Here is a 13,085-nt window from a genome sequence, read left to right on the forward strand (position 1 = left end):
TTAGTTGTCTGTGTCCCAGTTCCTGCTTAAAGGTGACAAGATATGGAACTATATGCGTGAAGTATATTTTCTGCAGTGTCAAGACCCTTCTTGTTCCCATTGATCAAAGGGGAAGGCACACGTTTATGGTCCCTTTAGCCTGCGCACTTATCTGTGTCTTATCCCCTTGGGAGCTAATCAGGGCTAGAGTAATCTAATTACACTAATTTAGGATAATGCATTAATGCAAGAGGTTTTGAACAGCCAAATAATTATCTGCTGAATTTGGAGCCTTTAGGAGAGATTATCAAGCATTGTGATTTTCAAAAACAGTTCTGAGAAGGACAGGAGAAGTTAGGGGTAAAGTGAGGGTGTTCGTGGCTACACTCAAATGAATTACATTATCTGGAAAATAGAGTGTCTAGTTCACAGAACAATCCAATGCTCTATTTCCTCAGCTCCTCACTTACGGTATGGAGACTTAGCCATGAGAATATTTTAGGCCTGCCCTCAATTCTGCACTCAGTTTCTTGACTGCAACTCAGCGTGGGAATAACTGGTGCGAGGTTAGCGCTCAGACGGTGTATGCGCTTCCCTGAGGATAGATTTTGATCTGACATTCCTAATAGGCCTCTCCATTCCACAATGCAGCATACTAAAATACAGCTTCTGCTCCTCTTATAAAATGCAAAATTGCTGGTCTATTTCCTAGAGACAAACAGTATTAATCTGCATACCTGAAATGCTGTTTAAATATTCATCTTTATAAAAGCATCTGTAGTTTTTGTCATAAACATGTAGTGTTTAGGGAAACTAAATTAATTATACACACTTTAATATTGAAAGTACAAAATAACAAAACTTACCTAGAATGCATATTTTATCTGTCTTGCTGAGAGCAGAGACAGATGAAAGAAAAATGTGTACTTAAGTATTCATTTAATAGTGGGGATGGTGAGGGGCGAACATGTGTGGATGAAAAATGAATACTATGATATTTTTGAACTAAATGAAATAGAAATGTTTATGGCTAAAATACGAGTGTAATCTCAGAAACTACTGAAACAAATATCATCACTAATAAGATATTTCTGGAGGCTCACAAAAATATAATCAATTTTTCAGTTCATGAAATTTCAAAAAATTGAATTTACATTTGCTAAACCAATTAACAAATTCTAATTTACACAGCGTTGATGCTTCTAATTGGCAGCCGTGCATTTTTATGAGCCTTCTTGTTAATCTCTTATGGTAATCAAACTCACAAATTTAAAATTCATTGGTGTTCTTGATACATGTAACTAGTTAAAATTCTTAATTAAATTAGAGTGACTAAAAGAAAAGTTGTTTTAAAAGTAAAATCATAAAGTGTTATGACTAATGCTGTTCAAATTAGCATAAAGTAGATTTGGGGAGAATCATTCTGAAGACTTTGCAATTAGGAGCACCTGCTATTAGTGCACTTGTTAAACTTTTATCAATTAATCATTACTCTCTCAAATAGCAAGAAAAATTGAATGTTGTGAATATGAAGAGAGTGATTAATTGCAAGTGGCAAATTGCTGACTGGCTCCATTATTACCTGTGCTTTAAGGATTTTTAAAAATAAATGTCTATTATCAGTTTTATGAATACATAAATTACACGAATGTGTTCAATATTGGTTGATTTTCTGTCTCATTTATTCAGTTATAATTGTTTTCTCAAAGTTTTAAAGATACCTGGGGAACATGGATTCTGTAACAGGATATTATTATGGCTTCATCAAAAACGTTTTATGAGTTCATTATTTAATCCTATTCTCTAAATATACACTATCCATGTTTTTACTGAAAAGAGCATGGGAAGAGGGAAAAATTGTTTTACTATGGTGTAGAAATCAATCCATATTTTAAGCACAATTTAAGATTAAGCAGTACAGCACTATGGCTGCAAAAATGTTAATTAATTCTCAGTTTGGCCTGCCATTCTCAAACCTGAGCAGTTAGATTGCAAAGGGCACTTTTGTTAAGACTCATTTTATTACAAGTTAAAATTGCAAAAAAAAAAAAAAAAATTGATTTAGAAATGGGTTTCTAAATCAATGCAGCAATGTCAGAGTACCTAAAGTATTTGCTAGAATGTATTTTTCATTATTCCAAGATTCACACAGGGATCTCTAATGGTCCCTGAAAATCCAGAGATTATCAAGAAATGTGACTTTAAACACTAGGAAATTGCTATAGCTACTTATCTTAGCTACTCATAGATAAAGCCATATAACTTTTAAATGGAAAGAGTCTCAAATATAGAAAGACTTCAGTTATATTTTAAAAACTATAGGACATTTATCTAAATTAAGAAGTGTGTCGGGGCAGGGAAGGAGATGGACTGTAAACCAAACCTTTACAAATTTCAAATCCTACCAAACAGTAATAAATATCAAAGAAAAATGCTCTTCTTACTTTCTGGGAGGAAAAAATACCCCACATTGCATTGCCTCCCATAGAAGCTCTGCGCTTACAAACTGCATCCTCATGTTGACCTGAGCTCTTGTGCAGCCACTCTTATTCATGACTGTTTGAGCCATTAGAAGGTCACTGATTTACTTCATGACCGTCCTGGCGTGAGAAGACAGGTCTAGATCAGGGTTTCTCTACTTACATTTTGGGCCCGATCATTCTTTGTCATGGGAGGCTTTCTGTAGCAGAAGATACTAAGCAGCACCCATGGCACCTACAACACTTCTATAGTCGTGGCATCCACAGACGTCTCAAGACATTGTCAGATATTCCCGGGATGGCAAAATTGTGCTCCATTGAGCACCACAAGACTGATCTAGTTTGATCTAAAATTCTAGATAAATTTTAAATGTGGTAAATCAGGTAAATTCAGCTCCTAGTAATGGCGTCCCATTTTGGGTGTTGGCAAGAATACTGCTTGGATTCAGCTTCTAGTTCTACCACTCATTACCCACATGACTTCGATTAGCATCTTTAGGCTTCAGTCTGTTCATCTATAAAATAAAGATAATAAGTTCCAACTTAATAAGATTAACGTGGAGAATAAGTAAGATAATGAATATAAACACATAGTACAGTGTCTGGCACATCAGCCTTCAATAAAAGTTGGTTGTTACTTTTGTATTATTTTTGGTTGTTATCCATCCAATATCATTTCTAAAACTATGGAATCCTAAGTGTCTGGATGTCTTTTTGAGTTGCATTTGAGAAAGTTTCATACATAAATAATGGTAATAAGTTATAATTGTTTAGCTTTAAGAGGGTCTAAACCCTATGACAGAGGTTATTTTTATTTTTCCATCAAAGAATATATTTTTAGGATCAATATGCTCAATAGTCTGTGGAGCATGGTGAAAGAGGTAAAAAGAAATAAAAGTCTACTTTGAGATTTCAGAGAACTTGAACTTTGTTAGGAAAATCAATCTTCTACCCATAAAATCATTAAAGAAAAATATATTTATTAGATTGTAAACTTGCTGAGGATAGTAGTAGTGTCTTAGACACCTCTTTAATTTCCCCACCAATACTTTAGAAGTAGAAGCAGCTTCATCAATATTGATGGGATGAAGGAATGAAAGGAATATCAGGATAAAAAATATATTTTTTCTTCCAAATTGTCCCTGATTTAATACACGACCTTGTTGAAGTCAGTTCTGTAAGTTGGTCCCTCGATAAATGAAGAAGATAATAATTATGCCTAATACCTGGCATTTATATAGCCCCACAGTTTTCAAAGCATTTTCATTTACATTATCATATTTCATGATAATATATCATCAGTCCCATTCTCCTTTGAGAGCTCAGCAATTTAATTACTAAGGCTATAGCATAGGTCTTGGCCCTGCAGTGTTTCTCAGCCTAGGATATACTTCAGTCTTTAAATGACCTTGATCCTATAAGGATATGCTTTAATAACATCGGATAAATTTTATTATAGATAAGATTAAGTTACAAATATAAAACCACTTAGAATCTTTAGCTGATGGTACAGAATCATGAAAAAAGTGGAACCCCAAGAATCAGTTTTGTCTGATGAGGAGATGCAGTCCCATGGGGAACTTAAATTTTTTAAGTTCCCTTGGTGAGTCACTGGCCACGTCAGAATTAGAAGCTGATGACTCTTTCATTGTCTCATGGTATTAATCATTACAAAAGGCAGAGGACTTAAATTTAACTCAAGTTAGTCAGGCTTCTTTTGGCTCCTTGAAAATATTTCACTTGTAAGAGCAGGTAATTTTTTTAGCTTCTCATTTATTAACCCAATAAGCTAATGAGCACATAATTTAGTTAGTAATATGGAAAGTAATAATGTAATGCCGCTGACATCCCTTCCTTCACCAGTCATTTGCTTTCTCTTCAATTTCTGCTTTAACATCAATATATATTGAGGCAGCTGTCTTTATTTTAGAGAAATTTTGTGACTGTCATTAAGTGAAAACGAATCAAATATTTTCAAACATTTTATGAATTTTATTTGCATTTTACATTCACTTAATATTCTTGGAGATTGAATTAATCAGGCAAAAAGCTTTGTATGGTGCTCTTTTGATGTAGCTCCTCATAGATTTAGACAATGAGTCTCTTACTTTTTGGACATAGACATGTAAGAGGTGGTCGATAAATATTGAAAATGTGGATGGTTGCCTGCTAAGATTTTAGAGCCATCAACTATAATTAGGCAGTTGGTCTGGTGAGCCATCTTCATATACTTTAAATGTTTGTAAATTCTTTATATAGAAATACTTTAATAATAAATATGTAAATGAGAGATGAGTAAATCAACCAGTAGTAATTATATTCAAGGCTATTAAAGAAGAAGTTAAATTTTATTCTGATACATTCTGAAACTGGAGGCACTTCTCATGGTCAAATATGGCTGAAAATAGAAAGCTCGTGATTAATTGTAAACTAAAGGACAGAGACCATATTTTATCAATTTCCATATATGTTAGCGTGTAGTAGGTATTTCATAAATTCTAACTGAGTCAACTTTGTCTCCAGAATATGAAGTTAATTCAGTCTTTCTCTGAAATCTAAGAGTGGCAAACTTCCAAGGAGCCTTCTACTTGCACCTGCATAAAAAACTAGGTTTAACCATAGAAGTTATTTATGTGGATGCTAACTGGTTGCTAAATTTACCTGTAGTTTCTAGAAGCTAGGTTGCCTAATCCTGTGCCACTCTTGACCTTTCCACTGTTTTTTAAGCCGAGAAAAATGACCTATTTAAATAGAAAATCTTAAATCTTAAATCTTAAACCCCAATCAAGGGAAATATGGTATTCTCAAAAATACCCGGATACCATGGCCAATTGCTGCAGGTGCCTCAGCAGTATTAATAAGAGTTAAAAAGAACCTGGATGAAGTGAGAGCCTAGTAGAATTTTGTAAATGAGATCACTTGTGAAGGCCCTCTTAATTTGTCATGATAGTCTACTTAGGGAAACAGAGACTATCGAAACTTAAAAATGGGTCCATTTTATCACAGTCAACAGGTTTATTTACCTCTCTCAGGAAAAAAAAGATGGCTATGACTTGTGTTCTACAATTCTTTTCTAAACCCTAAGGGAGAAAAATTAATGATCCATAAAAGTCGCATTCCCTACAGGGCGATTTAAACAGTCTTTAATGCCTTTGCTTTAATAAGAATACTCATCTCATCCAGTAACTTGTACTATGGTTCCTTGCAAGAGTCCACCTACACAGAGGCTGGCTTTTTCCTCAGAAAGCCCTGACACATATAACCTGTGAGCCTGTACTCAGGTTCAGGAACTGGCATCCTATCTTATCCTTTGACAGACTGAGGAATTGAATATTCTTGCTCTCATCCCTCTCAACTCAACAACTCTCCCATGGGTAAAATTCCTTCATCATTTTCCAGGTTAAGACTAACTCACCAGTATCTGTAACCCTCCCAGAAGTCCTGAAGTTTCAAAAATGAAAAGCTCTTGCTTAAAAATATTCACCATGGACAAAATGAGATTGAGTTGCCAGGTCCAAGGTGAGCTCTTTACCAAGAGCTGTGGATTCAGGGAATGCTCACCATACAGTCAATTCAACAGTTTCAAAACTTTGTGTCTGGTAGGCTCATTTGCAGGTACTTCTTGAAAAGTGAAGTTTCTGTTATATAAATCAGCATGGTGTGGGTCTCCAAATTAAGGAATTCAGTGCACTGAACTTGATGGTTAATGTACAAGAGGTTTAAACTTTAGAGCAGCCATCTCTCCAGAATCATTTGATTCTTTACCTATTGGGGAAAAATAATTAGAGCATTGTCCATTCTTTTTCCTGGTTGGAAAGGACTTTCTGGTAGCAAAATAAGCCACTAGCAAGAACATGAGGAACAATTTGGAAGGGACTGCTTTTGAGCTGCCTATCTCACATAACTAGAACATTTATTCAGTGTACGTTTCTATCTGGTATGGTAGATGCAATTTGTTATAACAGATAAATTCCCTTGTCAAGGAAAACAACACCTGCCTATATGAGTTATTTTCAATCTTGGCTACACATTAGAACCACCTGGACAGCTTTAAAGGTACTGATGCCCAGGTCCCACTAAAGATATTCTTATTAATTGATCGGTGGCAATGCAAACCCATTAGTATTATTTTTTCTAAATCCCAAAGTGATTCTAATGGATGCCAAGAATTGAGACCCTCTGCTTAGATTTATAATCTTTCTTTGATAATCTTTTAAATTTATTTAGCTTTACTATGTTCTGCAAAGATAATCTTCCCTGGAGGACTGAAGGGTAAGATTAATGATAAACTCAGTAATTTCTCTACCTGAAGCCACTGGGGAATGGATTGGTCATTGCTCCCTACTGGGCCACTATTTTAGAAATAGAAAAATTAACCTAAAAGGGATATTTATCATTGAATGTGTTCATGAACTGAACTTGGTGGTGCTAAGTGGTACATATAAATCCAGAGAAAATATTACACTTGTCCCTAGATCAAATATTCTCACTTATCATTTATCATCTAAAGACATATTAAAAAATTCTGCCTTAGTTACTCAGGGAAAGGTTTCTCCCCTCACTTTCTTTTAACAGATTAATGATGATTTAAACCTGATTTACCCTTGATCTTCTGATTTGACAAGAAGGCTGGGCAGCCAAATGAATTCCTGATCGGGTTTGTGTACACATGTGAAGTAAAAAATAATAAAGGCTGATTGTGGTTTTAATAAATTTTAAATCTTTCTCTGATCAGTAATTCTAGTTCTGCCAAGGTAGAATAGCCCCATTCTTCTCAGGCCCTCCCCTTCACTATTAAAAAACTCTGAACATAATAAAACGAGCAAGCATAGGAATGCTCTGAAAGGTGGGAAGAAGGCTAGTTGCTAAGAGCCCTCAAGACACAAGGAATAACGTGGTGGGGTGATCTCCTTATTGCTGCCCACATGTCCCAGACAGGACAATACAGAAGCCTCCAACAGTCATAGACCGCCCCCAGCCCCCACCCCGCCCCAAAACATCCAAGAGAAACCTACTCATCTCAAGCCAAAGAACCAGAAAACATGTGGCCTAACATTAAGAAATCTCGTGGGCAATACCCACCCTAATCTAGCCAAATGCCAAGAGAAAGAAAACACACCTCACACTCCTGCAGTATCAGCCGTGGAGTGGAAAGTTGATCTTCCACCCCAACCCCCAACCCAGGTGAAAGGAGGCAACATTCGGATTCCATCATCATTGTGTGATGTGGTAGGGAGTAAGCAAGAATTTGATCTTCCATTCTCTGCCTGGTGGAAGTGGGCAGTGCTCAAATTTTCCCACTAGGGTAGTGGGCCCATTAGGGAGCTGAGCATCCACCCCGACACAACATTAAGGAGACTGAACAGGGAGTTGCCAGTTGGAGCTAATAAGTGCTTCCCTTTCACTCCACCCCTGGAGTTAGCAAGACTCATTGGGGAGCTGAGCCTCCACACCCATCTAGCATCCAGGAGGTGGAATGGAGTAGTATGAGGCAGGGCGGTAGACAGTCTACTTAGCCCGTGGGCTCCCTCCTCCGGTGACAATGGGGCCCATGTGGAGCTGAGCCTTCACCACCATCTGGCATCAAAGAAGCAGAAGAGGTAGTGAGAAGCAGGGATAACCGGAGTTCCACTCCTTCTCATCTGATATTATGGGGGCTTAGTGTGGAGCCAAGCTTCTAACCACACCCTGTAGTAACAAAACAGTATGAATCAGCCCCCACTTTTGCCAAGGTGGGTAGACTAGGCCCTGCAAAGAGCTGAACATATACAATCGTCCCAACCTTGAGGTGCATTTTAACAAGAATATGGCCTACAAAATAGGCGATTAAGTTGGAACCAGAATCTCATATAATACCAAAAATATCTAGAGTATAATGGAAAATATGTATCATATAAAGAATGGGGAAAATCATGACAGAAATTAGAAAAGTAATCAACAGTGCCAGCACCAAGATGAATCAGATGTTGGAACAATCTGACAAGAATTGTAAAGCAGCCATCATAAAAATGTTTCAACAAGCAGTTATGAATTCTCTTGAAACAAATTAAAAAATAGAAAAACTCAGCAAAGAAGTAGAAGTTATTAAAAACAAAATAGAACCAAATGGAAATTATAGAACTAAACAATATAATTAGTGAAATTAAAAAAAAAAAACCTCACTGAATGTGCTCAGTAGTAGAATTGTAGAGAATAGAATTAGTGAAATTGAAGATAGATCAATAGAATTTACCCAATCTGAACAGTGAGGAAATAGGTTGGAAATAAAATAAACAGAGTCTCGGGGACCTATGGGACAATAACCTACATAAGTGTAGAAATTCCAGAAGCTAAGCAAACCTCAAATAGAATAAACACAAAGAAATCCATTCCAAGACATATCGCAATTAAACTTTTGAAAAAATAAAGACAAAGAAATCCTCAAAGTAGCCAGAGAGAAATGAAATGAATGAAATTGAATGAAAGCTAATTTCTCGTTTAAATCATGGAGACCAGAAGAAACAACATTTTCTAAGTACTGAAAGAAAACACAATCACAAATTCTATAGCTGGTCAAATATCCTTCAAAAATGAAAAGGAAATAAAAACATAGAAGGTAAACTAAGAGACTATATTGAGAGCAAATCTACTGCTAAAGAATGACTAAATGATGTTCTTTAAAGAGAAAAGAAATAGTAATAGAAGATTTTGAACTCAGAAGGAATTAACATTAAAGTGAGTATGAAAAGTATAAATATAATAGAAAATCCTACTTCTCATGAGATTTTTATATCATTTTTGATGATTAAAGCAAAAATTATAATACCATGTAATGTGGTACTCAAAGCATGGGGAGTAAATACTTAAGACAATCATATTTAAAAGATGGGGAGTATAAAAGGATCTAAATGAAAGAAAACTTTCTAAATTTCACTCAAAGTAGTAAAATGTTGATAATAGCAGATCGTAATAACATATATACATGTTGTTATATCCAAAACAACCACTTCTAAAACTAAAAATTCTATCAATAAAAATTAGAAGGAATCCTTAAAAATTGTTCTAATAATTCACAGACAATTAAGAAAAGAAGGGAAAGAACAGCAGAAAATAAAATAGGAAACAAATGAAAACTAAATATTTTCTTCTGTAATTTTTGCTGTCTTAAAAAACATATATCAAGTGTCTACATAAGAGTACCTGGATTTAGCAGTCAGATCCACTGAAAAAGAAGGATCTGAGACATTATTACCTTGGATATAAGTTTAATGAGTATACAAATAATTTTTTAAATGGGAGATTAAAAAAAGCACTCAAAAAAATTTTTTTGCAAGTGGCAATATTTCATCTTTTCTTATGGCTGAGTAATATTCCATTGTATATATGTACCACCATCACCCGAATAAATTTAATTTAAAAAAACTTTTTTGCCCCCAAAATGATAGCTTTCATTTTAGTAAATTTTTGGTTATTTATATAACTAATATTAAAGTTAGTCCTACCAGATTGGACTAAAATGAAGTATTTTCTACTTTTTAAAGAGCCTCCTTTTATTCCAACATTATAGAACCATCAGCTTACTAGAAGAGCCACATATATTATTTTATTTATATTAAAATATTTTAAAATATTTTAATATAAATAAAACAAAATATATCAATAAATTGAAAACTAGGTTTCTCAGGCCAACGTTCTACTGAAAGAATTGATATTTAAGGCACATTTTTAATGCTGATCACTATTATATTTTTTAACCATTGCATGAAAAATTACTCAAAGTATTAAAACTGTTGTTTTTATTAACATTAGTATTTTATCGTATTTTTCTTTTTGCTCATTTGTACATTGTAAGATATCTTCAATAAACATGCACTGGTTCTAAAATAAGATAAAAATTCCAAGTTTCCATTATATAATGCCGTTAGCAAATTCTAGTTTCTTCATCTAGTCTCCAATAATATGCAAATTAAGGAGGCAAACAAATAACAACAATAATATCACAGAGGATACTGAAAGAAAATATACAAATTATTTTTGTGAGGTAAGTATAAAATTGAAACTACAAAGCTGGAAACTCAAGTAAAACTACAGGTATTTCATTTGTAAATATCAATGCAAAAATCTAAAATAAAATATTAGCAAACAAAATCAAACAGCACATTAGAAAATAGTATGTTTTGACCAGGGAGGATTTATTCCAATAATGCAAGGAGGATTTGACATTTTAAAAAAGTCATTAATGTCATTCAGCACATCAGATGTAAGAAAATACACTGTCATACATTTTCCTAGATGCTTAAGAGACATTTGAAATTTTAACATCAATTTCTAATAAAAAAATAATCTGAAATAAGATTCAATGAATTAGTGCTTAACAAGATTGTGTGTGCATATGTGCGTGTGTGTGCATATGTGCGTGTGTGTGTGTGTCTGTTCTTCAATCCAAAGTGTAACATTTACTTATGGAGAAACATTCGATAAATTCTAAGACAGGAATGAGACAAGTATGCCTATCATTTGCATTACTATACTCTTATTTTAGAAATTGTATTCAATGTAATTATTTTAAAAATTAGGAGTATAATAATTACGTACGATAAAAATAATCTGAGTGTATAAATTATGGTAGTGTGCTTGGAAAGAATTAATAAAAATATGATTTCAAATGATAATATAATTCCATGAGGTATCAAGATATAAAATTAACATATAAAATTAATATTTCTTATATGCAAAAATTATTAGTTTGAAAATATAATAGAAGAAAAAACTCCACAACAAAAAAGTGGGAGAAAGCAGAAATAAAATAAACAATAAATGTACAAAATCTATACAGTTGACCTTTGAAAACATGGATTTGAACTGCATAGGTTCACTCCTATGGGGATTTTTTTCAATAAATATGGACTTGTCCCTCCACTTCCTTGGGTTTTGCATCCATGTATTCAAACAATGGCGGATAAAAAACAATATTTTCATGATCTATGGTTGAAAATCCACAGATGGGAGGGCCTACTGTATGCATTTCATACAAAGGACTTGAGCATCCGTGGACTTTGTTATCTGCAGGGATCCTAGAATCAATTCCCTGCAGATACCGAAGGGTGACGATAGTTATGTTTTAGGAGAGTCAAAAGTTATACGTAGATTTTCAACTGTGCAAGAGTCAGCACCCCTAACTCCCACTTTGTTCAAGAGTCAATTGTACATTGGAAAGAAATACTATCGAAAAATACAAAAAGAAACTTAGACCCCCTATATTCTTGGATTGGGTGATTCTATTAAAAAAGAATCAATAGTGTTTAAGTTAATTAAAAAATATGTGATTTCAATAAAAATACTATTTTTGTGAAGCTAGAAAATTTGATTCTCAAAATGCACAAGCAAATGGTCAAGAAAATGTTGAATAAGAAGAGCAATGAACAATATCTTAAATTATCCTACAAAGCCTTTAAATTTAAACAGTATAATATAGTCTAAGCATAGACAGACAAAACAATAGAATAGAAAGTTCAAAAAATAGAGCAAATATATGTGGATATTTGATATATAATAAAGATGGCATTTCAAAATACTGGGAAAAAAGATGGACTTTTAGGCAAATGATCCCAGGACAGTTTGATAGCCATTCGGAAAAAAGATACAATTGAATCCATACCTCACACTGTTAAACATCAATAAAAAACTTTATATGGATTAACCTAAATATAAAAAATATAATTTTGCATAAACAGGATTAAAATATGAGTAAATTAATTAATAATCTAAAAGTAGGAAAGCCTTTCCAGTTATGATTCAAATCATAAAGCAGTTACAGAAATTATAGATAAATTCAACAATGAGTCTTTTGCATAGGAAAAGAAACACCATTTACAGGTGAAAATATAACTACTTTTCAGCTTTTGTAAAAAATACTCTTAGAATCTCAGTGGATAGCAACAACAAAGGTTTATTTCTTAATCGCCTTACTGGGCAACAGTGGATTGGTTGTGGCTTTGTTCTACATCATTCCTCCAAGATAAAAGCCAAATCACTTCCCGATCTTTCTGAATCACTGCCATTTTCCTGAAGTAATTTAGCATCCCCACATGTGGTTCATGAGGGTTCCAGTTGTTCCATATCTTTTCCATCACTTGTTTTTAATTTTAGTTTTTCTAATGAATGTGTAGTAGTACATCGTCATGGTTTTAATTTGCATTTCCTTAGTGACCAATGAATGATGTCGAATAACTTTTCCTGGACTTGTTCATTTGCAAAGCATGTGCACATTTTTTTTATTTGGTCATCCTCTTATTATTGATTTGTAACACTTTATATATTCTGAATCCAAGGCCTTTGTCACATGTATGTTTTGCAGATATGTTCTCTTCTGTGACTTGTCATTTCATCTTATTAATGGCATTTTCAGACAAGCAAAAGTTTTTAATTATAGTAAAATTCAATTACAAATTATTTTTTTCTTTTGTGGTTGATATATTTTGTCCTATTTATGTAAGTTTTGCTTTACCCAAGGTCACAAAATCTTTCTCATATGTTTTCTTCTATAAGTTTTAGGGTTTTAACTCTTTTATTGAGGTCCATTATCCATTCTGAATCAAATTTTGTATATGAGGTGAGGAAAATGCCAAAGCTCCTTTTTTCCATACA

Source organism: Pteropus medius, unplaced genomic scaffold, assembly GCF_902729225.1.
Source record: "Pteropus medius unplaced genomic scaffold, Ma_sr-lr_union100, whole genome shotgun sequence".
NCBI classification, from domain to species: Eukaryota; Metazoa; Chordata; class Mammalia; order Chiroptera; family Pteropodidae; genus Pteropus; species Pteropus medius.